This window comes from Triturus cristatus, chromosome 1_1, assembly GCF_964204655.1.
Source record: "Triturus cristatus chromosome 1_1, aTriCri1.1, whole genome shotgun sequence".
Classification (NCBI taxonomy): domain Eukaryota; kingdom Metazoa; phylum Chordata; class Amphibia; order Caudata; family Salamandridae; genus Triturus; species Triturus cristatus.
The window spans coordinates 307,860,189-307,885,947 of record NC_140579.1 but is presented as its reverse complement, the minus strand read 5'-3'; positions in this window follow the sequence as shown (position 1 = coordinate 307,885,947).

Sequence of the window (25,759 nt, the reverse complement as noted above, 5' to 3'; positions counted from 1 at the left end):
TACCCTTGCTGTCATGAAATCACTCAGAGCTACACATGCAGTCATCCAATCACCAAGGCAGTACCCCTGCACTCAAGCAATTACCTAGGCACTACACATGCACTCATGCAATCACTCAGGCACTACTCTTGCACTAAACCATTCACTCAGGCACTACCCATGCACTCATCTTTTCTCTTAGACACTACCCATGCACCCATTCATTCTCTCAGGCACAACTCATGCACTAATGCAATAACCCAGTCATTACCCTTGCACTCATCCTTTCATGCAGGCGCTACCCATGCACTCATCCAATCACTGAGGCACTTCTCTTGCACTATCCATGCACTCATCTTTTCTCTTAGGCACGACACATGCACTCATCCAATGACCCAGTCATTACCCTTACACTCATCCTTTCATGCAGGCACTACCCATGCACTCATCCAATCACCCAGGCACTACACTTGCACTCATACAATCACCCAGGCACTACCCATGCATGCATGCAATCACGAAGGCAGTATTCTTGTACTCAATCATTCACTCAGGCATTACCCGTGCACTCATCTTTTCTCTTAGGTACTACCCATACACTCATCCAATGATCCAGGCATTACCCTCGCACTCATCCTTTCACACAGGCACTAGCCATGCACTCATCCAATCACCCAGGCAGTATACCTGTACTCATACCATCACTCAGGCACTCCTCTTGCACTCATCCTTTCACTCAGGCAGTACCCATGCACTCATCCAATCACCAAGGCACTACACCTGCACTCGTACAATCACCCTGGCACTACCAATGCACTCATGCAATCTTTATTTATTTATTGAGTTTAATATAGCGCTGACTAGACCCGGAGATATCAGAGCGCTTTACATGAGGAAGAAACATTGTTACAGAACATGGTTACAAAGTTACATCAGTTACAGAGTACAAAACATAGCATAAACATGAGGAAAAAAATAAATAGATAAGGGGAGAGAGGGAAGGAATAGGTGAGGTAGACGGAGAATAATGGAGGGAAGAGGAGGGGGAGGGAGTAGGAGGCATAACTGGGAGATGAGGAAAAACAGTGTCTGACGTCCGGCTGGGTAGGTGACGGCCGAGGGGTGAACCAGAGCCAAACTCCTCTATAGCTGCATGGGATAGCTCCACCGGTCTTCGGCCAAAGGTTACTCGGGCACCACAGTACATACAGAAAGGTTATAGTTTCCGCCTGTGGGGGCATAGTCCAAAAGTTCCATCAAGCACGCCGGTCACGGTGTACGGTGCTGTGCTCCCAGCGGTAATGGGATAAAACCTCAGGCCTCTGCTGTATGAGACTCCCTTGTCGCTGTGGACTCTCTCAGAGGGGTCTCTGAGACTCCAGGGCATAAATGCTGGATCCCTCCCCAACAAGGGGAGAAGGAGTGCTTTGGAAAGGGGGCCCACTCATGATGATCATTATTAGAATTTTTTTGTGTCAGATGTCCCCAGAGGCGGCCATCTTAGGGACAGGCATTTGGCACAGCTCGGAACACTGATAGCCTGAACGGCCCAACCTTGAAAAGATCAGCACAGATTGCTTAGGATGCAGTTACCACCTTCATATACTCTCCCTCACACAATAAAGAGCACGTTTAGGGTCAGGAGAAAAGTTTAGTCCCATTCACAACACCGCCATTTAAGGGTCAGGCCTTAATCTGAAACAACATATGCCAACTTAGTAGACGTAGTTCAGGCGCTAGTATTGCAGAATTCAGTGAATCTAAAGCACTCCTCATCAACATATATGCACCGGGTACAAAACAAGTAGCAGTTGTGGTAGAACATCAGGAAATAGCTCTGTCCCTCCAGAAGGCGCAGAGCTTGGGACACTTACACTCCATTTACCCAGAGCGCTCCTGTGATCAAAGTTTTTTGCAGCCCTTTATCTCCCTGCAAGCAGAATGAATCAGGAGAGAGTATTCAACTCTGGTATTGCTCAGCAAGATCTCACCATGGGTGTATAACAGTTGAAAGTTGAAGCGCACCTCAGGAATACAGGCGTTGCACAGCTGCATACTCGCCCAATACCACACTTTGAAATGATGAAGAAACAAGGCGAATCCCGTCGTCCTACGCGGCTGCATTTTGAAGTCAGGCACCGTGTGACTGATGAGGTCCAAAAGCAGTATTTGGCCTCGGTGGGTATTTCTTCTCAGGGTCTAATGGCATTGTCTCTTCCCACTTGGCTAGCGCCGCTCTGACAAAGCACCATATCGCCAGGCTGGAAGGAGGAGCTCCGTGTTGCTCGTAGAGTCACCATTATAAGGACAGGCAACACGCTTTAAACAAACAGCCGCAGAGCCCCTTATAAAGTAAAAAGTAAATGCGGCAAATACCTCATCGGGTGAGCGTCCGGTCAGTCTCTCGCGGGCCAGGTGCTTGGAGAAATAAATTGAATCGTCAATGGGCCATTAGAACGGTCCGTAGTTAGATCGGACAGAATCCGCCATTTTGAGGTTGCATTGCATTCATTCAGACACTACTCTTACACTCAACCATTCATTCAGGCATTATGCATACACTCATTCATTCACTCAGTCATTACTCATGCGCATATCAAATCACCCAAGCACTACTCTTTCACTCATTCATTCACTCACATATTGTGTATGTGCTCATCCATTCACTAAGACACTACTTGTGCACAATTCTAACATTCATCACACGCACATTTATGCAAGCAATCACTTTCACTACATATAATTTTTCTAATTTTAACCAGTATAGGTAGTTCCGTGAGAACCATTTTAAAAAAAATAATTTTGAGTTTTTTTGTATTCTCTTGGTGTTAGTGAATTTTTGGAAGTAAAAAATAGAAGTTAACCAGTCCAACTGTGGTGTTTCATAAGAACGAATAAACACAAGGTAGAAACCCCCCCGACCCCCAAAATTAGTATTTTTGTGCTTTCAAAAGATTAACAATTGCTACAATGGACAGTTCTCTGACACAAAGAGTGGTTAAACACATGCGACAGTGAATTCCTGAATCTGCAAGTTCAGGGACAATCTAGGGTTGTGGAGTGGTCAGTACAACACCTGCTGAAGTAGATGGTTGACTATCATCATCAGCTGCAGCTTGGTCCCTCTTCTGTCGCTCCATCATCTCTCATGCAAGACAGGTTGGATGTATTGTTTCTAGGTGTTTCTTCATCGAAGAAGTTCCACACAAATATTTTTTTTCGAATCCTGTGGAGAGAACTTTTGGCAGATGTTGCAGGTCACCTTCCTAGCATTCATTATCTTCTCTCCCTCGGCACAGTAAAAAAAATGCCCACACAATGCTTTCCTTGCTCTTTTTGACTGACTCTTCCACCTCGTCCATCTCCTCCTGCTGCTCCTCTCCAGGAAAAGCTGATGCCATTTTTGAATGGAAAAACTGTTGGAATTCTAAATAAAATAAAGAATTTGCAGATCCTACAAAAAAGTAGTCTAACAAGGAGACACACCCAAAATTAAAGGACTGGAATAGGTGTTGGTTCCACCCTCCAAGGGTTTTAATTTTTGGTGATTCAATTATACACCTCTTTGATTAAAAAATATATTATTTCAGTCTAAGTACGTATCTTAGACTTACATTCGGGTCACAGATTTGTGCACCCAAAGCAAACATCCGCAACTGGTGCGCAATACCGTGGCGTCCTCAAAAATCATTTTAAAACAAATTTATAACTTCAATAGTTCTATTATTGCACTCTGTAATAAACCTCTTTGTGAAAAAAATATATTGATTTGTTCTAAATATGTGCTTTAGACTGATATTTGTATAACGGATCTGCGCACCCACCACGTAGGTTCGCTAACGGTGGTATAAAGAAGATATTTATCTTAATGAGAGAACAAAACATATGTTATAGTATTAAAAGAGATCATACAAAATTTAATTTAGCAAAAAACTGAAAAAAAAATACCCTAAAATATTACATACAAATTGTCTTTTTCTATTCATAATTCTTTCATATAATATCACACTGTACAAAAATTGGAACAATAGAACAATATTAGAATTTTGTAAAAATTGTAATTATTCAAATAAATAACAGTATAATTCTTTAATCAGCTATGTTACATATATTTTACAAAAGTGATTATAATTATTTTAAAAGTTTTAAAAAATACATAGAAAATTATACAAAATATTTAAAAATTGTTACAAACATTTTAACCATAGAAATTTACTGAAAAAAACACAAGTTATAGTTAGGAATTAGTATTTAAAAACCTTCACTGAAAAAAACAGAACTGTCAGGGATGGTATAGTTAGGTAATAGTATTTTAAAAAAAACTTCACTGAAAAAACTACAGGTTTCAGGGACGTTATAGTTTGGCTGACATTTTACTTATACAAAACCCAAGAAATTCAGCCGTTATAGTTAGCTGAGCTAACTATAACTCGCGCACCCTCAATGCACTGCTGATGATGTCACTTATTACATCCCTCATGACATGGTCAGTGTCGTCACTCAAGTCTTCATGTAATGAGGGATTGTCCTTTTGCCACATTGTTTCTGTGGCCTTTTCCAATGTGAAACCCAGTATAAATTGGTCCCTTAAACGTTCCTCAATAGAGCCCCCAAACCCACACATTGAGGCCAACCTAGGGATTTCCATTATATATTGCTCCACAGTCTCCCTCCGACATTACATTCTCTTCCCAAAATGGTAGTTTTCAAGTACCGTGCTCAACTTAGGCAGATGATGCAAGTCAAGCTTTGTTAAGCATATCTCATACTCATTTATATCAGCCACCTCATCACCTGACAACTCAAGCAGATGTTCTAATGCAGCTTGAACTTAGCAGTGTAATAATAGTGAGGTCCTCCTTTCAACACTTAGAGACGCCCACATACTCTTGCATAATGTGTGAAGACCTTCTTTCATTTCAACCACTGTATCACTGGCTTCTCTGGGGAGCCCAGGAAAAATGATGGTGCAGTAACATTCTGCACGATGGCTAACTTTGAACCTTTGACACTTGTGAGTGCAGGAAATCCCACCTATTTTATATGAACTATAATTGAATAGAATGTGTCCAAAGTCTAGCCATAACGGGAAATGCTGGTGCTTAAATAGCAACAAATAACAAAGTAACAGTGTGCGTCCCAGAATCCTCACTTTCAATCAGCCCACCTGTCACTGTAAAAGTGTCAATTCATCCAGCTCAAAACAATATTTAATAAACGTACACTTATTCCAAAATACATGATGTCCCTCGACTCAAATAGTAATAAAGTGACACAAGAAAACCTTATTTTAAATACACCTACCATTCAATAAGCATTTTGTAAAACTTAGAGATGTCTCTCGACTCAAATTAGTTCAGTGTACGTATCACCAAGACACGCTCTTCAGGTAGTAACACCAATCCAAGCTCAGCAACAGATATAGGTGTGTGCATCACTGAGACACCCAAAAGGCCACACTGGGTGCTTCATGCGATTCAGTCTGTGCACCACCAAGACACGCAAAAAGACCACACTGAGTATTTGATGAGATACTGTGTGCACATCAAGGAGACATGTGATAAACTCCTCCAAAAACAGCTGCTACACAAGAGGTGGTGTGAGTGTCACCGAGACAGATACAGTAACTCCTGTGAAGCAGATTTGGATCACAACATACCAAATTCTCTCCTTCGTGTGTTAAGGTATGAGCAATTGCCCACACCAATATGGCTGCTGCGTGTTTGAATGCATGACATCTCAGCATAGACAGTGACGCACGATTGACAAACGCCAAGCAAGGATCCTGCACGAACAGCACCCGATTGTTGTGCTCGAGATACACATGCATGTACATGAATGCTCACACAGGAGCAGGTTTTTTGGCTTTACAAGAGCACACTCGAGCCCCCAACTGCTGCAATCTTAAAACCAAACGTACCTTCTACTAATGTCCCATACTGTTTTGTAAGCAGTGTTCAGTACTCTGTACCTGTGTCGTGTAGAGCTCTCTATTATTTCTGTAATTTTCTTCTTTCCATCCTAAAATGACACACCATGGTTTTCTCTGCAATCCAGTTCAGATGGAAAACCACAAAGACAACTCTTGGTGAAGTTAACTTTATTAGGTTACAATTAAACAGAGACCCCATCCACAGTCAGGGCTGGCATCTGCTTTCTCAATCTCTGCCCCGCTAGAATCATCAACACTACATTCCAGTGATGATGCACTAGTTACAAAGCTGCCCATCATCACTTGGTTACAGAAGCTCACATGCTAAAGGTTCTGTAATGTAAGTTTCCACATCACTTCCCTCATTTTGCCCAAAACCAAAAAAGACCACAATAAGACCCAAAAACTATAAGCAGCTAAGGATAAACAACAAAAGAGATATATGTACAGTGTATCCATAATTAGGATGTGAGAAATTTCACAGCATCAAAATAAAATTAACCATAGTCACATAACAGAGCTGGTCTCCTCCTCTCAATTTGTGTCTGGCTCTTGAGCGCTTCAGAAAAATCCTTATCCAAAGAGGTTACATTTCCACTTAGGAAAGTGCTGCATTTGGCCATGCTGTTGAGATTCCAAATCTTGTTATAATCAGTCTCACTGCATTTTTAAACACTTTCTTTCTCCTATAGTGTTGTCTATACTTGGATATTTTCGCATCTTTTCTGGGAGATCAATTCTTGATCCAATCACCCATCTGCACCCCCGTGTCTTTAACAGCTTTCCTTTTGTCTTAAAGCTCCTTTACTTTCATTTTTTCCCTCTTCTCTCTCTCTCCAGAATCCTACTTTACCAACATGCTCATCCATGTCCCTCCTTTTTTCCCATGCCTTCCTCCCAGTTCATGTCACATATCAGAGATTGTTACAAACATTCTTTCAAGAACTTTATAAAGCGTTCCACTACACCATTTGACTCAGCATGATATAAAGCAGCTTTCCTATGCTTTGCCCTTCTCACCCTTAAATATTCTTTAGCCACTACAGATGTCAACTGAACCCCATTGTCCGTAAGATTACTGGTGGGAAAACCCTCTCTCTCAAACAGTTCCTCCAAAAAACAGATCACATCCTTTGATTAATAGAGTTCACCACCTTAATTTCTGGACAGCGAGAATACATGTCAAGACACACCAAAACATGCTTCTCAAATGATCCTACTCTGACAGGCCCAAGTGTGTCCAGAGCAATGTCAACCCATGGTCCTTAAGCCTGTTCCCTAACCACTATGGGCTGCACTTCAACACCTTTGTTGCACCACACACATTGAATACAATCTCTTACCTTCTTTCAACCACTAAGTCCATAGACGACCACCAATAGCACTCTCTGACCCTTTCTTTAGTTTTCGAGATTCCCATGAACTTGGCATGAGCGCATGACCAATCTTTCTCTTAATTTCAGAGGAGGCACCAATTTACTTCCTCTCACTTGCACTCCATCTACAACAGATAATTCATTATGTACTTCCAAATCACACCTGTTTTTGCTTGACCATCCCTCCAATACCAGCTTTATGGCATTCTGCAAACCACACATCACCTTATAGTTCTCTCTTTCACTCTTCTTCCTGTACAATTCCCACCATGACAACACACACAACACATATTCATCAAACTCTTCACCTTCAAAGCTTTCTTCATGCAAGAGATCTTCAGTGTCTAAATCCGAATACAACCTAGGGAGAATGTCAGCCTGCAAATAACTTCCGTTCTCATGCATTAGCTTATATTCAAACTCCTAAAGGACAACAACCCATCATCGAAGGCGACTTGGAATTTGATCAATACCAGAATACACCTAAGGCCTCTTTTTCAATGACCGAGCAGTTGGTCTCCACCCCTCTCAGTCCATGTAAAATAAACAAAATGGTTCTACATACACCAAATGAATTCTGCATTAAAACAGCCCCATACCATTTGGAACTGGCATCTGACATGACAATGATATCATCCTTCGTAACGAAGCTCCCTAGGTCCGAGGCATTCTCCAAACCAGATTTCACATAATTGAATTCATCTCACAACCATTACACCACAGAAACTCTTTGCCTTTGTGGAGTAGTGACCTGAGATTAACTGTTCTTTCAGCAAACTTAGTCACAAACTTGTTATAAAACTTTGCCATGCCCAAATATTTCACTAATTCCTCTTTACACTTGGGCGAGGGTAGATTACTAATGGTGTCCACCAATCATTTTTTTGGTTGTATCCCTGATCCAATGATTAGATGTCCCAAATACTCCATTTTGGGAACATTATATTTACACATCTCACATTTTAACATCAATCCACCTTTCTGCAGCCTTTCCAGCACTTCTCGCAACCTTCCATTGTGTTCCCCTATGTTAGAACCTATCACCAAAAGATCATTCAGATAGAACTTCACTCCTACTCTCTTCAGTAACCTTTCCATTGCTCTCTGAAAAACAAGTCCTGTGAAGAAACAGCCAGCCTTATTTTGTGAACTAAGGTCCAATGATGAAAAGTTCTTAGCTCATTCAGAGAGCTCGGCATTTCACTGATTTTAGGAAGGGGGTGGTGGTCCGCAATCACAGACTTGTTGAGCTCTATCAAATCCACACATAATCTAGCCTCACCATCAGTAGCGGCCGGCAGGGCTTGCGGGTGGTGGTGCGGGTGCCGGGAAGAGGGGAGCGTGCGAAGAGGGGGGGTCACGCAGGGAGGGGTTACCTTAATTTTAAAAAAAAACTACCTGTCCGCCGGGCCCACATCTTCACTGCCCCTGCTCTCCTGCTCTCCTGCGTTCCTGACTCTGACAGGAACAGGAAGCAGACAGCAAGGCTCCCTCCCCTAAGCCAATCACAACGTTGCATGGAGAAGGGCAGAGTGTTCATGACTGGTTTGGGTGGCCCAAGAGGGCTGACCAAACAGTCTTTGCGCACTCAGGAGAGGACAAACTACTCCTCCCCTGGTCGAAGAGCAGAGCAGCCCAACGCCACCCACCCGCCCACAATGCGCAAAGTAAACATAAAATGGCAATAACTAAAAGTGATTACCATTTTATGCGAGAAAGCAGTGGGGCGATGCTTCTCCGCCCCAGTGTAAGAGCCGCCCCTGCTCACCTTTGGCCTTGAGTGCCATTTCCACAGGTACAAGCCATTCTGAAGCTTCTGGCTCTTGAATTATGCCATTATCAATCAATTTATCCAAGTCCTTCTTCATACTCTCCTTGACTACTAAAGGTAGGCTCCTAACATTAGCTAGTTTTGGGAGTGTATATAACACAAAAGGGTAGCAGTGTTCCATAACAATTGGAAAAACCGCACCTCATAAGTAGCAACGAAGTAATTATAAAACAGTTATTGGCGTATTCGGTATCTAAATGCTATAAGTATAGCGGGGTGCTGAGGAAGCTGTAGGCTCTCACTACCCAGGAGAGCCGTTGGTAAGTTGAAAAGACAGCTTATCCAGAAACATCAACGTTCAAGTTAAGACAGGTTCAAAAATTTCACAAAGAGGCTGTATAAAGATGTCATCAATTCTAATTGTAAACATAAAGGGAGGAAATCCTATTAGCATGATGAAATAATAACTGCTAATATGTTAAAAAAAACATCCAATCTGTAATGTATCCTAAGTTAAATAACCGTGCACGTTGTCTAAAACCGATGAAATAATGCCATTGAAGTGTGACGAGCCACTCACCCTTGCTAAACAAACACTCAAAAGTAATGAATTGGAAACACTACTGGAAAAACTTCTAAGTATGGCCACTCATCTAGAACAATACAAAGCGGAATAAATTGTTGTCCATGTTGACCAAAATAGATCACCAAACACCCACAAAAGTAAATGGGTCAATCAATCGCTCCTGAACAAGTCAAAAAAATAAGAGAAATAAGTAAAAGTATCAATGAGTATTCTCAACTATACATCAACTGAGTAGTATGAAATACCGCAACAGATACTGTCCATAGCTGCAAGACAGCAATCTAACTAAGTTTGTACTCATAAGTCTGTCAAGTCCACAATAATGTATATCAAATAAACATATCATTGGTCACATGCTTCCGACATCCTAGAGTCACCCGGCCCCGTTCTAAAGAGCCCCTCGTATTACACATGCCCCATGTAACCATCTCCCCAATCATGTAGCCTGGAGAGATCCTGCACTCAAAACTAGACTAGAATCGGACAAATCAAAAATAAAAACCATATATCACCCAAACATATAAAAACTAAACATCGTCATGTCATTCAGAGTATTATCGACGTAATCCTCTTACCAAGGAAATCAAATTAGATCCTTGAGTATCCCAGTGCGCTTGATAACTCTCCCACAAGAAGACGCAGTCGCCATGCTTCGATTTGCTACTCCCAAATAAGGAAATGCAACCCACGCGATACTCCCGTCAATCGCGGGTGAAATCAGTGCAATAAAGAAAGGACCCAAAAAACAAAAACTAGCGCCATCTTGGAGAAGTGAACGAAAAGAACCAACTCCCCGTCCATCTAAAATAAATATACCATAATGTGGTACATTGAAGATTAAATCTGGACGTCGCCATTTAATCTAGTATTTGGCTTGCTAGGTGGGTGATTTTGGATATTTATTTTTTCCTTGGAAAGTATAGGGGTCTCCCCCCCCTTTTTTCACTTTATTTTTTCACTATATTTCTTGTCATATAGGCTTTTTGACTTTCACGTCATTTTGGGGCACTTCTTCTTGCTATTGTCTTTTTTAATTTTACTATTAACTGTTCTGGGTCTATGTTGCAGTCTATGGCTATATGTTGCTTTTTCATTTACACACTTTTTCATATTTCTGGTGTTTTTTCACAAGTGGTGAATTTCAGGTGTTTGGCAGCCTTCGGTTAATTTAATTGAGATTTTTATTATGTGATTGCTGATATTTGTATTCTTATATCTACAGCCTTGAGAAAGTCACAGTACGCATATGTACAGACGAAACACGTGTTGGCTGTTGTGAAATATTTTTTGTGCGAATTGGGACACAAGATGAACTATTAAAAAGAATAAGTTTTGTGAAGATTTGAACTCCATTTGAATTATTTTATGGAAATTTTGGAGCACTCTGGATTTTTCAAAGGACACTGAGTATATCATTACTCCGATGATTGGTTTCATAACATCAGTTTGATATACAACTGTTTATATTTTCATCATGGGTGTGCGTCAATAGCTGTTTTCTTCATTAATACTTTTGGGAGTGCATTTGCTTTAAGTCTAATCTCATGCACGTAATTTTTCAGACAACCTAGTTCCTTTTTGAAAACACCAGAGAACTCATTTAACAAACTCTCACAGCCATCCAACACACTACAGACTACCGGAATGTCCTTTATACAGCTACCAGGGTTCTCATTGGGGTCAAGACATACATAGAGGTCGCGCTGATGAACCCAACGTATTAAGGAATCTCTTTTTAGAGACACATACATTTTCCCAGGAATTATCCTATCTTTCAATTCTATTGTCCCCTAAAAGTCCCCTGCTAATTTTATCGGCACCCCAGTATATCCTCTGGGTTTAATGTGTGGCTTCAAAAGCCTCACTCTGTTTCTCAGCTTATCCTCATAAAATGTGCTCGGTATTAAGGTGATTTTCGCTTCCAAGTCGTATAACATCTTCACTAATCCTCAATTGACCTGTACAATATCTTGGGGTCCTTCCCTACCTTCTACTTTGTTTCGCAACACCACCACTTCTACCAGGTCATCCTCACAATCCACTGCCCTTACTTTTTTTACAGTGATTTACAGTGATGATGTGCAGCTTTGTAACTGGTGCATCATAACTTGGTTACAGAACCTCACACGGTTCTCTAACGTAGGATACTACACCTTGCTGCAAAGTCAAGTTAGACAATAGAAGTTAAGGCAATTAATAAACAATTTACGCCCCTCGTTATAAGTTACCTGGAATTTGGTGTCGTACTTATCACACCCAATTAAATACAGATCAGCATTTATAGGATGCGATAAATTGGATTCATGTAAAGTTTTGCAGCGATAACATACAGATTTTGGTGCTAGGTGCCAGGGCCTATTTCACCAGGCAATTTCAATAGGTTTGACCCGTCGAAATGTATCTGGGCAAAATTGTGGGGGTGGAGTTACAGCTGCAAAACTCATAATTCAGGCGTGTGCAGTAACATGAGTTATCACAAATAATGAATTCAATAAGCCTTTAGGAACTGGGGCCTTAGAATGGAAAACAACTGTTTCTCTTCACTGTTGTTGGAAAGAAATTCCACCGAAGTCTGACTTTTATTTCGACACACCTATTACAAATGACAGTGTACTTACATTATTAGAACCACATTGTTAATAGCGTCTTTTTATCTAAAAGTGGGTCACTCTGCAGTTCACGGACCATTATAATGTCCTGCAAAATGAGAACTTGCGGAAGACAAGAGACACAATGACAGCATGTTTACATATCACGTCAGTTAGCACAGCTCATTTGAGCATTGCCAAAGAGTTTGTTGTACATGCCTGAGATGCAGATTTTTACGCTGCTTATGTTGAAACCGTACAGGCCTACCGCCAGCATCGTGACATTGCTCCTTGTGCAAATATACTTGACTTCAGGAATACATCACCTTATTTTTAACATGCTATAGGAACAGCAATCAGAGTGGTTCTTGTCCAGTCACATTGCAGGATATTCCCATATTGCTCCTGGACCTATTTACACCTAATGAGAGTATCCTAGACTGAATAATTGTCCGTGGCTTTTGACACGGTCGACCATAACATCCTTTTGGACCGTGTCAACAATGCCGGGATCCAGGGGCAGGCTCTGGACTGGCTCTCTTCTTTCCTTAACAACAGATTTCAATCAGTCCGTTTTGCCAATTTTTCATCTAAAAATAGGAAACTTTCCTGTGGAGTCCCTCAGGGCTCTTCCCTCTCCCCGCTTCTTTTCAATCTATACCTTCTCCCTTTAATCTCTTCTCTTCGGGACAGGGAAGTCGTAACCTATAATTATGCGGATGACCTTCAGCTGGTTTTCAATATCAGCCTCCTCCTTTCTTCGCTAACCCACTTCCAAGACACTGACATTTATTAGCGAATGGATGAATGGAAACCAGCTGAAACTTAACCCTGGCAAAACTGAGTTAATTCTCACGGGTGGCCCTGCTAACCCATGGAACTCCAACTTCTGGCCCCCCTATTTAGGCAACCCCCCTTCCCCAGCCAGCTCTGCCAAGAGCCTTGGAATACTGGTCAGCAACGATCTTTTGATGAAGGCCCAGATCAGTTCTGTGGTCTCAGCCGGCTTCTTCCAACTGCGCCGATTTCTATCTCAAGAAGCCTTGACCTTAGTAATCTTAGCCCTGGTCATCTCCCGACTGGACTTCTCCAACTGCCTTTACGTAGGCATCCCAGCTTATCAGCTTAGACGCCTCCAACTTGTCCAGAACCAGGCGGCCAGACTGATCTTCAATCAGCCTAGATGGCACCGCATTCAGCCTCTAATGAAGGACCTTCACTGGCTACCTGTGGCCAAGCGAGGTCTCTTCAAACTGGGGTGTACCATCTTCAAATCTCTGTATGGAAGCTCACCAGCTTCCATCTCATCAAAAATCATCCGCTATGTCCCCAACCGTTTCCTCCGATCTATTCACCACAACCTGCTAGTCATCCCTACCTTCAAACGTAAAAAACTGGGCGGTGCTCGTTTTGGAGTTCTGGCACCACAGTTATGGAACTCACTCCCCTTGGAGATAAGAACAGCTACCAACTATGCCCTATTCAGGAAATTATTGAAGACTCGGCTATTCTCTCAGGCGTATGACAACTAGCTCTTGTCCCTCTGCCGCCTCCTGTTTCTCTTAGCGCCAAGAAACCGTTTGGTGAACGTGCGCTGTACAAATCCATGTAACATAACATAACATAACATAACAAAGGATTGCCACTCAGGCTAGATTACGAACTTCTCAGATAAATTGACAATTTTCAGTTTTATTATCATGTTGAGAGCTCCTTCTTACTTGTCAATGTTCATTACATTATATCCAGGCCTTCCTCATCACAGTCCTAACCATGCCCCGAGTTAGGATTAACGTGCATTATTGTTATGAATGATAAATTAAGAAATTAAAATATATAGCTTTTATTCTGCAGGCTCTACCCATGGCTCCGTCCCATCTTGTTGTCCTAGGGAGCGTGGGCCCACGTTATCTTATTTGATAGCAAGCCATGTGGTCAGAATGGAGCATGGGAAGGCGGGTGGGGAACCAGGGCTGCAAAAAGATAGACAGGAGAGTCCTGACCCTCTTCCTCACCCCATTTGTAACCACGTTAAGATATATTGAAATAGTGCAAGACTGACCTAGATGTATCAAAAAGAAGAAAGAGACTTAACTATTGTAACACATCATGGCTTTGTTAAACAATACAATATTTTAATACAGAAAAAAGTATCTATAAACTGATGGGACCACCACCAATCTGTAGTTGAACCACTGTACTAATCTCCTTGTGCAAATCCCTGGTGGTAGCTAGTTTGTTTAAGGCAACTGAGACTCAAACATTTGTGTCCAGGACTCTGGAAGGAAAGCTGTTCCAAAATATGTTTAAATGTAGACTATGCTGAAGGTCAGGCTTTGGAGAGCGTCAAGCCAGGATTTGGTCTGTTTGAGAAAGACAGTGTGGAACTTAAGGGCCCTGCACACTGCTGAACATCTGTTTGCTATTTATAAAATCAAAAGGCACATAGTAGCCAGTAATCTTTCTATGGAAAGATATGTATACCCTACTCATGTACTCTACTCACTAATGGTGCTAGAACCTTTGTGAACTCGTGGGGCAGAGGCCAATCCAAAGAAGTGGTCTGTAAATCTGGAAGAGCTGGTCCCGAGGTATTTAGATGAGAGGAAGATGCCACCGTGAACCCTGCATATTGCAATGAGACTTTTCGGTGCCCAACAATGGGGGAACAGGGTGCACATCGCAAATACACTCCCTGCCCACATGGAGCAGGCAGGGAGCTGGAAGGCTCCAGCTCCCATGCCAGCACTGAAATTATAGAACTAAATTAAAGAACTATCTTACAGCTCTTAAATATGCAAAGAAAGCATATTTCCTGAAACGAATCGCAGCTAACAGCAATTCAAGCAAAGAATTATTTAAAATAGTGAAGGAGCTATGTAAACCAGTGGGCTTGTCACAAACCTTGACCCCATCGGCAGACAACTGCAAAAAAGTTAGCAACTTTTTCTTTGACAAGATAATCCAAATCTACTCTACTTTTAATAAACAGCCCTTCCCTGATGACACTGACTGGGAAACCCTGGAACCCCATCCTGTGCCCGCTCTCATGTAAGAAATGTTGTCCCTTTCAGGGAAGAACAAGTTGCTAAGGCAATGTCTGAGTTCAAACCGGGATCTCTGCTCGATCCCTGTTTACATTTAATTTTTTCTCGTCTTATACCAGTTCTTTGCCCTTATAACACACACACATTTTTATTCTTCACTAGATATAGTTGTGTTCCCCGAGTCCTGGAAACTAGCTATTGTATCCCTTCTGGCAAAAAAAGCCAGCATAGAGGTCAACAATCTAAACAAACTACAGACCAATCTCCAAACTTCCTTATTTGCCCAAAGTTCTGGAGAGATTGATCAACCGACGACTAACCGAATACTTTGAGACAAATTAGCTTTTGGACCACTCTCAGACTGGCTTTAGGGCATCCAGTAGTACAGAGGACACCCTGCTATCCGTACTAGAGAACATCAGACTTTTGCTAGATCAGGGTAAAGCAGCCGCCTTAATCCTTTTGGACCTGTTGGCGGCTTTTGACACTATTTCACATGACCAGTTGCTAAGAACTTTATATAAAAAAGGGCTTCATTCCAAAACACTCCAGTGGTTGAACTCTTTTCTGCTGAATAGAAACCAATCAGTACAAATGGGCTCCAAAAGTGGTGTTCCGCAGGGAGCCTTCCTCAGCCCAACCCTATTTAACACGTATGTTTCTGTCCTGACTATGATTGGTAGGAAATAGGGTTTCAACATCTGGTCATACGCTTATGATACACAGTTGTTGATTGCGTTTGAGGAGAATTACAAAACCATTAAAAGTAACATGAGCCACTGCCTTTCAGAAACCGCTGACTGGATGTCAGCCCACTGCCTGAAGTTAAATGCAGATAAATCAGAGATATTGCTCTTTGGCAACTCACACTCAGTATGGGACACAACTTGGTAGCCCCAGCCATTGTGCACTGCCCCATGCCTAAACGTGTGGTGAAAAATCTGGGAATCCTGGTAGACAATGCACTAAACATGCAGGACCAAGTCCGAGCTCTCTGTGGTAAATGCTTTTCCATGCTAAAACCACTCAGGAGACTTTTTAAGTGGATCTCTTTGAACTGTAAGAAAACCATTACACAGCCTCTACTGACCAGCAATCTAGACTACGGGAATGCACTTTATGTTGGCATGGATGACTATCTTTTTTCCTGTCTACAGGTTATTCAGAATACTGCAGGCAAAATGGTTCACAACAAGTCCAAGTATAGTTGGGTCTCGGCCTGCTTGAAGGAACTCCATTGGCTGCCTATGAGACAGAGAGCCAAGTTTAAGCTTCTATGCTAAGTGCACAGAGCATTGTATAAACATGCCCCAGAATACTGCAGGACAAACTGGAATTTTATGTCCCCTCTCGTAACCTTAGGTCAGGCAACCCGCGCTAGCCAAAACCCTACACATCAAAACAGCCAGAGCGGGAACTGGAACAACATCCCATTAGAGCTTTGTCTCACTGAGGATCATGTTAGTTTTAGAAAGAAGCTGAAGACACAGTTTTTCTCAGGTCTCAAGCAATGTTAGCCACGGTTTGGTTCAGATCCAATGCATTTAGCTTATATCATATTTCACTATAAACAGGTTTTCGCCTATCCCAGCGCCGTGATGTCCCTTGGGATGAATGCTGCACTTTACAAAATACAAATACACATACAAGGTGCTGGAAGGTGGGGAGTCAGCTCAGCAGCACAAGAGTGGGCTCCCAACACTGCCACTAGTTTATAAAAGTGCTGGGTGCGATAACTTGGGTGGATGCCCCAGACCGGACCCTTCTCCGTTGTCACTGAATGGCTATAATAGTACTAAAGGCTCTACAGCTTGCTTTGGCATGCTTATCCTAATCGTTTTTGGTCTTCATTTTGTCCATGCACCTATTTGTTCCCCAAACTGGGATCACAATGCAAGCACAAATTCCAGACACTGGATATTTCTGATGGCAGGAGTTTTGCCAGCTAAGACTTGGCCAAACCATGCAGGCAAATAACACATATGTGAGGCTTGTGAACTACTGGATGTAGAATAACATGCAATAGGAGTGTGTTATCCATATTCTATAGTGTGTGTGTTTACCAGTTGCACAGTTTGCACCGAATACATTGCACCATTAGTGGCCCTCTCGCAATGAGTTTCTTATATGGACATGTATGGACATATATGGACATGTAAGGGTGTAAATCTTCACATGGGACTTGAAGTGTAGTTTTACACTACAGATATTATACAAGTTTAGTATGATCAATTTGCCAAACTTATTGCTGTAGTATTAGACATAGTATCGAGGTAATAGATTAAAAACCCTCACTGTTCCACGGCCAAAATGATGTCATGTTTTCAGGATAACCTGAAAACAAATGCATCGTTTTAAGCATGAATGGTCACTGACATAAGGATTTAATTACTTGAAATGTGCCTGAAGCATGATAAATACCACACTCTTTGGAAGAATACCACAGATATAAATCAGAGTCCAAGGAGCTTTGAGCAAATTCTCTACTGAAGTGCATGTTTATGGAAACGTTGCAGATTGTTATATCTGTGAAAAGCAGACATTTTGTAAGAATTTTCTTTCTAATGTCAAAGCAGTTTAAGACATTTGGGTCACAAGCCCGGGGTCTGGTTTTCACACAGGGCTGCATTGAAACCACCTGCTATGATCAAAGACAAATGGATTTTGTCCCATAGCAATGTTTATAAAGGGCTGCCTAATCTGCCTCTCACATCCCTACATCATTTGGTCCTCTCCAAAAACAGTGACAAATATCCTTTCAGAAATCTATTTCATTTCCTTTTCATTTCTTCGTGCCCCATATAGTTCTGTATCAAACGTAGTGAAAGTTAACAATCACAAGATTTACAAAAATTGTATTAATATCTGTATCGGCAAAGATGTTATTTTTGTGATTTTTTTATTAGGTAGATTGTACCTGTTATTTGCACTTGCTCTTGATTGAAGGGGTCACCTGCATGTGGTGCTTTGCCCATCAGAGTCGAATCGAAAGCCATTAATTATTTGGCTTCTGACGTTTAGCCTTGCCCGTTTGATTTGTTCTCACAGTTGGTGCTGTGTTGAGGGTACCTCAGTGAATGATAAATCGTGTTTCTTCCCACCAAACCACTCTGTGGAAACGGCATGAAAGAGAGTAATAGGTGGTTTGTGTATGGGTGTGTGTTCTATGTGTCTACATGTTTTTGGCAGTCCTAGTGGGGAGTGTTGAAAAGGTGGGAATGGGTCTTGTTCCCTTCCTCTAAACTCCAAGCTCTGAATAAATCAGTAATGGGGTTAAGTTTGGTGCCTATCCGTGTGTATGTCTATGTTTTTGTTTGGCTTGTAAATTCGTTCCTCATGTCTGTGTTTGTGGGTGAGTGTGTGTATGTATCCATGTGGAATAAGAGAAATTGTGTCCCGTGCACAGTTGGACTTGGAAATGAAAAGCAGCCCTTGCAAAAATGCTCAAACCAGCCCGCTCCCTTCCGATCTTCTCTGTGTCTTTCTGTTTCCATCAGTCCATTCTGTTTCTCTCTTTCAATCACTTCTGTTCCTCTCTGATCTTTCTCTCCACATCCCTCCCTCCTTCTCTCCTTCTCTCTCTTTAAAGCTCCCCCCTAGCAATCGACAGAGGGTAGTTTTAGTTAGGACCTAGTTCCCATAGGAAAAGCATTTTTTTTTTTTGCCAACTACTTTGGAGTAGTTTGACAAATCTTCACGAAATTGAAAAAATTTGTACGCTACTCAGTGCAACTGCTGTGTTGAAAGTTTTGAGTGATTCATTAAGCGGGGGCCCAGAAAAAGTGCGAGTTTCAAAAGGCGTCTTCCCCAATGTTAATTTCCATAGACATTTTAGACACGGCTACAGCCCAAACCACTAGACGGAATTACACCAAATTTGGCAGAGATCTAGCTCTTGGTCCAGAAAGCGTGCTTTTTGTGATTTGGTGTAAATATGTTTAGTAGATTTCGAGATATTAACTTAAAATAAATGTGTATGTCTAGGGTCGCAGATCCTCCAAGGATCCACCCACGGGGATCAGTGGCTCCAAGCGCTAAAGCAAGGTCCTGATTGGATGGCTGCATCTTCACATAAAAGTTGTGGCTGCCATATTATATCTCGGTAAATGGTCTCTGAGGCTGAAAAGTTGCTTGTATAATAATTGAAGAGCTTTCCTGATCCCTTGTGTGTGTAATAAATGAGGGGAAAGCATGTTTAATTAGCAGTAAAATGGCCGATAATGTTTCTTTTGGTCACTCACAAGATCCATAAAGCCATCTGGGGGCTCAACGCAGCCCCTGTGTAAATCCGCAAATTTTGCCACAAAGTTATACGCGGGGGTTGGCTGACTGTCACAGTGGATCTGTGGATTCATGAAAATACCCAACCAAATTTGGCTTCTTCCCGAGAAGCATGGAAAGGGTTAAAGAAATACTGACCATTTAGGGGCCGATTCCGATTCCAGCCGCAAAATGAACCGACCGACATGGACCCGGACCGAATACCAACCGACACGGACCAGCGCCGTAGGACCCGTGCAGTACGATGCACCGCGATTGAATTACAACCGTCACGTACGGAATACAAGCCGTACGACCCAGCCGGAGGGAAAATAGTGATCCGGCCGGAAAACCGATGCGATTTTCACCGACCGACACGAACCCGGAATCAACCCGACCGACCCGCGATGTACGATTAGCGCAGTACGATGCAATGCGTGTAAAACCAGATCAACTCGCACGGAGACTAAGCCGCACGACCGACACGCACAGACAACCCGGCACACAAGCAATAGAGACCTCTGCGAACGACGCCTACCAAACACAGAAGACAGGCAGCGTGAACGAGGCGGAGAAGCCCGCACGAGACAACAGCAGCGTCCGTTTGCGTCACATGAACGTCTCCTACATGCCTACAAAACACAAAGGAAAAAACACAAAAAAAGGACGAAACAAGCATAAGCCAATAAATACCCAACACAAATTAATTTGACAAAGACACACACACAACTACAACTATATAAATGACTACAATCACTACCAGCATCCCTTGCAAACAGGAGACACAGCCAGCAGCAAAGCAGCAAACACCAGTACACAGCAACTACAGACACACTCACAACTCACCCATCACACAACTCACACACCATCAGCACCTCATACAAAAGCACACACACATACACACAGCAAAACCAATACCAAACCAACATCACTTGCACCCTCACACACACATCCCTCACCACCACCATCCATCACCATGCCTCCAAAGAAGAATCCAAAGTTCACAGCTAGTGAGTTAGAAGTGCTGGTAGACGAGATCATCAGAGTAGAGCCACATTTGTTTGGTACATTGGTTCAAAGGACCCCCATCTCACAGAAAACCAAGATGTGGGCGAGGATTGTGGACAAGGTGAACGCACAAGCACCAACGCTGCGCACAAAGGACGATATCCAGAACAAGTGGTATGACGTGCGCAGGAGGGTCAAGAAACTAATCAAGAAAGATCACACCTTGAGTCGGCGCACGGGCGGTGGCCCTCCTGCCAAACCAGTCTACTTCAGGACCTGGGAGGAGAAGGTGCTGGACATCCTACCACCAGAGAGCGTCCATGGCCTAACAGACATCCCAGAGACTGGTGAGTACACAAACAACAAACCCAAGATTGTGTGGCAAGGGGACAGTGAAACCATGCACCCCACGCAAACCTACACTAATCAATAGATAATCAACCCAAGATGTGTATGCCAGTCACACAAACACAATACCTGCCATCTCATAGTGACTGGGGACTGTGTCATGACATGCACCAACCTATAAACAAATAGAGAAAGCCACTGGCACTAAGCCAAATACATCCAGCACGACAGTTTGCCACCACAAACACACCACCTCACAGTGCAGCTGATTGTCACGAAGGAATAGTGGGGATGCAGGTGAAGTGAGTGTAGCCAAATGCATTATGCGGCCTGTAGTCACAGATAATGCTCCCCCTCCTGATTGGCCCATCAAGACCTCTCTGAAACATGCCCACATCATAGGGAGTGGAAAATGACTGACAAGATGGCTGACACTGGCCCCTGCTAGGGGTTGTGTGCAAATCAGAAGCAGGACGCCACTGACTGACATCCTGAAAGACAACTTGCACGCCCTACAATGGAAGCACGTGTCATGATAGGAAGGAGGACTGACAGCCCTGACCATACTAATCAGCATGGGGAGACACCCCCCAACACAAACTCCACACAGCTCACCGGGTACAATGCTTTGACACACACCTCATTGAAATATCAGCAAAAGATCCCCCGTACTGGCTGCTGCTGTGTGAAGCACAGGGGCTCACTTGGGACTTGTAGCCAAACAAACACCAGGATTTCACTGTCAGCCATCTTGCCATTGCTGTCACACCCCCTCACAGTGAAGCAGAGTCAAGAAGGAGATAGCATGGGCATGCTGGGTAGGTGGGTGCAGCCAAGAGTATGATGGGAGGCGCAGTCACAGACAACCTACACCCACCCACATGGCCCAGAAAGATCAAACTGAACCATACTCGCCTCACAGGGAGTGGGAAGGGACTGACAAGATGTCTGACACTGGGCTCTGTTGTGGGGAGCACAAGGCCATGCTGGCAAATGGCCAACAACAAGATCAAACTCTGTCGGTGACAAGCTGGGAAAAAGCAGTGTACAGGCAGGCATCTGTTATAAAAGTAGAAAATGTCATGTTTGTGAACCAACGATGCCTGTAGAAACATAAATCACATTGTGTGTCTCTTCCAAACACAGGTCGTGCTGGGCACCCACTGACAAATGACGAGGATACCCAGTCCCAGACTCTGTTGGACACTGAGCTCTCTGGTCTGACTCTCTCACTGCCCTCTTCGGATGACGACGACCAACCTGGCCTCTCCGGTGTGAGCCCTCATGCAGCACCAGCAGCAGCAACATCTGTCCCCCCTGTACCCACGCCTCCACCATCTGGACACCGACAGGGCACCCCCGCCAACACGAACAGACCAAGGACAATCAACACCCACAGCACAGGGACACAGGACCCCCCGGAAGCTACAGCCAACACCACCAGCAACACCACCCAAGGGGTCCCAGGGTCACCTGTGCGTACCGCCGCTGGTCCTGCCCGTGTGGAGAAGGGTTCTGGGAGGGGTGGGAGGCACAGGTCACACCTTGCAGTGGGGTCTGGACTGCATGATGACCCCCAACTGGCACGCATCATAGATGCGTACCAGGATAGCACCGGAGGATTTGGCCAGGTAGTGGGGATCCTCAAGGACATGCAATAGGAGCAGGTCGCCCACCATGCCCGCATGGAGGCAAAGTGGGATGCCCTTACTGCGGTGCATCGGGACATCCTACAATGCCTCCGCCAGATCAACACCAACCTGTCCCCACCCCCCTGTGTGCCCACAACATCTGTCGCAACACCATCTGCCGGCGCCACAGGGAGGGAGGATGACTCTGGCGGAGAGTCCCCTGCACCGCAGAGGCCTGCACATGAGGATCCCCCCGGAAGAAGAGGGATCGTCCGAAGAAGGACATGTGAGAGGCAGATGTCCCAGCACATCCCCCAGGGTCTCTAAACCTGTTCTGGACAATGTTCTTTGTGCGCAACCCGTTCACCTTGTCCAATCGCACACAACTCGCCCACATGACATGGAGGGATCATGTTGGGCCAATGTATCAGATGACTGTGGACTTTACTCTGGACATTTCATCTACCAGCACGTCCAACTCAAATGTGAACTTTGGATTCCCAAACCACTGTACAGCACACAACATTCTGTGCACCTCACTCACACATGTTTGTAAATAAACTCACCAGTACACCATACTTGCCTCTGTTGTGATTCAAACTTGTCACGTTCAGGGCAAAGTCGATCTGCTACACAACACAGTGCATGCCAAATACTGCAACAATGTGACCAACGTAAGGTCAGTCATGGGGATGTGACACATGTGAGGGAGACACACCACTATGGCAACACAAAACATACTCACCATGGCCATGTGACTTATCACACATAATGATGTTGACCTGAAACACATTGGCATGCACAGACACAACACCAAGCACAGTCAGTGGTAACATAACAAAGCGTAGCACAGGTTCATCACACACCAGCAACACGTTTATTCCACAATAGTTGCACGGTAATTCTACGTAACAGTGGGCACATGCTCACAATGTTTTGGGGAATGGAAGTCCAGGGATGTGTGGTACATCAGTTGATGGGAATTCTCAACTTTCACACTGATGTTGGCTTCTGGGTGTTGGGGGTCAGTGTTGACCACACAACAGGCAAAGGACCCTGGGAAGGACAGACAAGATACAGTCAAAAGCACAGACGAACAGGAGAAAAATGCAATACACATGCACAAAACATGTTGCAAAACACCTACACAAACACTAGTAAGCAGCACTACCCTATTGTGGAGTACACATCACCTGAATGGACACATCACAGCACGCATCCAGTCAGGTGGCACACAGACACACTTAGACAGCAACAGAGCTGGCTCAACACATTCCTGGAAACTCACTTTCAGGTGAAGAAGTTGTTGATGAGCTGGGAGCGGACGTCACCATCATCTTCATCATCACTGGCATCCTGGCCCAGGCCGGGATCCTCCACAGGTGCCGGACGTTGGTCGTCGTCATCCTCATCCAGGATGAGAGGCACCTCCTTCCGCACCGCCATGTTGTGTAGCATGCAGCAGACCAGTATTATCTTGTACACCTTTGCAGGCTCATATGGGAGGGCCCCTCCGGTCTTGTCCAGGCAGCGAAAGCGGCTTTTCAGGAGGCCGAATGTCTGCTCAATCACCCTCCTGCTCCGACCATGTGCCTCATTGTAGCGCAGCTCGGCTGGTGTCACAGGGTTCCTGAGGGGTGTCAGCAACCACGCCATGTTGGGGTATCCGGAGTCACCTACACACACAAAAATGAACAAGTAGATGAGTTTGGTAGGAGTGTGGAATACAACAATGACAAACACACACAATGAGAAACAGTCAGTACACACCGATAAGCCAGGCACGCTGAGCTGGCATCTGTGACATCAGCGTTGCAATGTGACTACTCCTCATTATGTAGGCATCGTGCGCCGAACCAGGGAACGGTGCACACACATGTGTGATCAACATGTCAGCAAGACAGGCCACCAGAGCATTGATCGAATGGTAGTGCTTCCTGTTACCGTATGCCTGCTCATGTGCCTGTGGTGGTAGCAGGGCAACATGTGTCCCGTCAATGGATCCAATGACGTTTGGCATCCTCCCAGGTGTATAAAAGGCATCCCTAATTTCAGGGAGTTCATCTTGGCTCGGGAACTTGTTATACAGGTTGAGGAATTGCAACATCCCCTCCAAGACATCACGTAGCACCCGACTAAACATCGTTTGCGACATACCACCAGCAGTAGCCACAGGGTACTGGAAGGTACCAGTAGCAAAGAAGTGCAGGGCTGCCATCACTTTCACCTCTGGGGTCTGTGCTGTAGGGTATGTCCGGCCAGGTAGCAGATGTGGCGCCAACTGCTCCGCCAACTCCTCAATCAGTGGCCTGGTGAAGCGGTACCATCTGATGCTGTCGCGTTCCTGCATGGTTGCAAGGACTGGGAACGGACGATGCACAGCTGGTGCCCTGCAGTACAGAGATGCACAAAGGAAGATTGTCAGCAGATCCCCCATGTGGCCATGACCACGATCACTCTCACATGCTAGTTCATGACATTACACAATGTACTGAGGTGTGTGCTGTTGGTCATGGACACATATGTCACCTACAAGACCACCACCTCACATCTCAATTCCACATGTCCACATGAGTCCCATGTAGTGCAATGGGCTAATCATCTGGCTTTGTCACCCAACCTATGTGCTGCTGCAACGTTCAAAAAACCCACCCCAGTGACTAATGAGGGCTCATGTCTCCCAGGCATCACAGATCTTTGCCATGCAGAAACCCAGGCTCCCTGTATTGCCACATCAACACAGCAATGGACATGGCGTAGCACATACACAACACAAGGCAAGCGTAAGTCCCACAGGTAGTGGCCACTGTTGTTCATGCCGGCCCTACATGTACGTCTCTTAGACACACACCCCACCAAGGTTGATGCATATACCACATGGATGTGGAGACTGTCACCCATTGGTAACATGTGATCAGACACATCTGAGACACAACATGCACACAGACTGTGGGTGCACATCAGTATTGGGGCTACAGGTCTCACTGTGACGTACAAGCCATCACCCCCAGAACTCAGGGTGTATGTGACATGCCCCAAACATATCCAACCTGACACTGTGGCCTTCACTCATGCCAATTACTGTCCAATTGCACATCACAGTGCAAATGTGCACAACACACAAAGGACTCTCCCCCATGTACAAGATAACATCCTGGGAGTGGCTGCACAAAGTGCCAGACAAAAAAACTGCTGTGGCCCCCTCAAACACCCAGGGAATGCAGCCTCACATG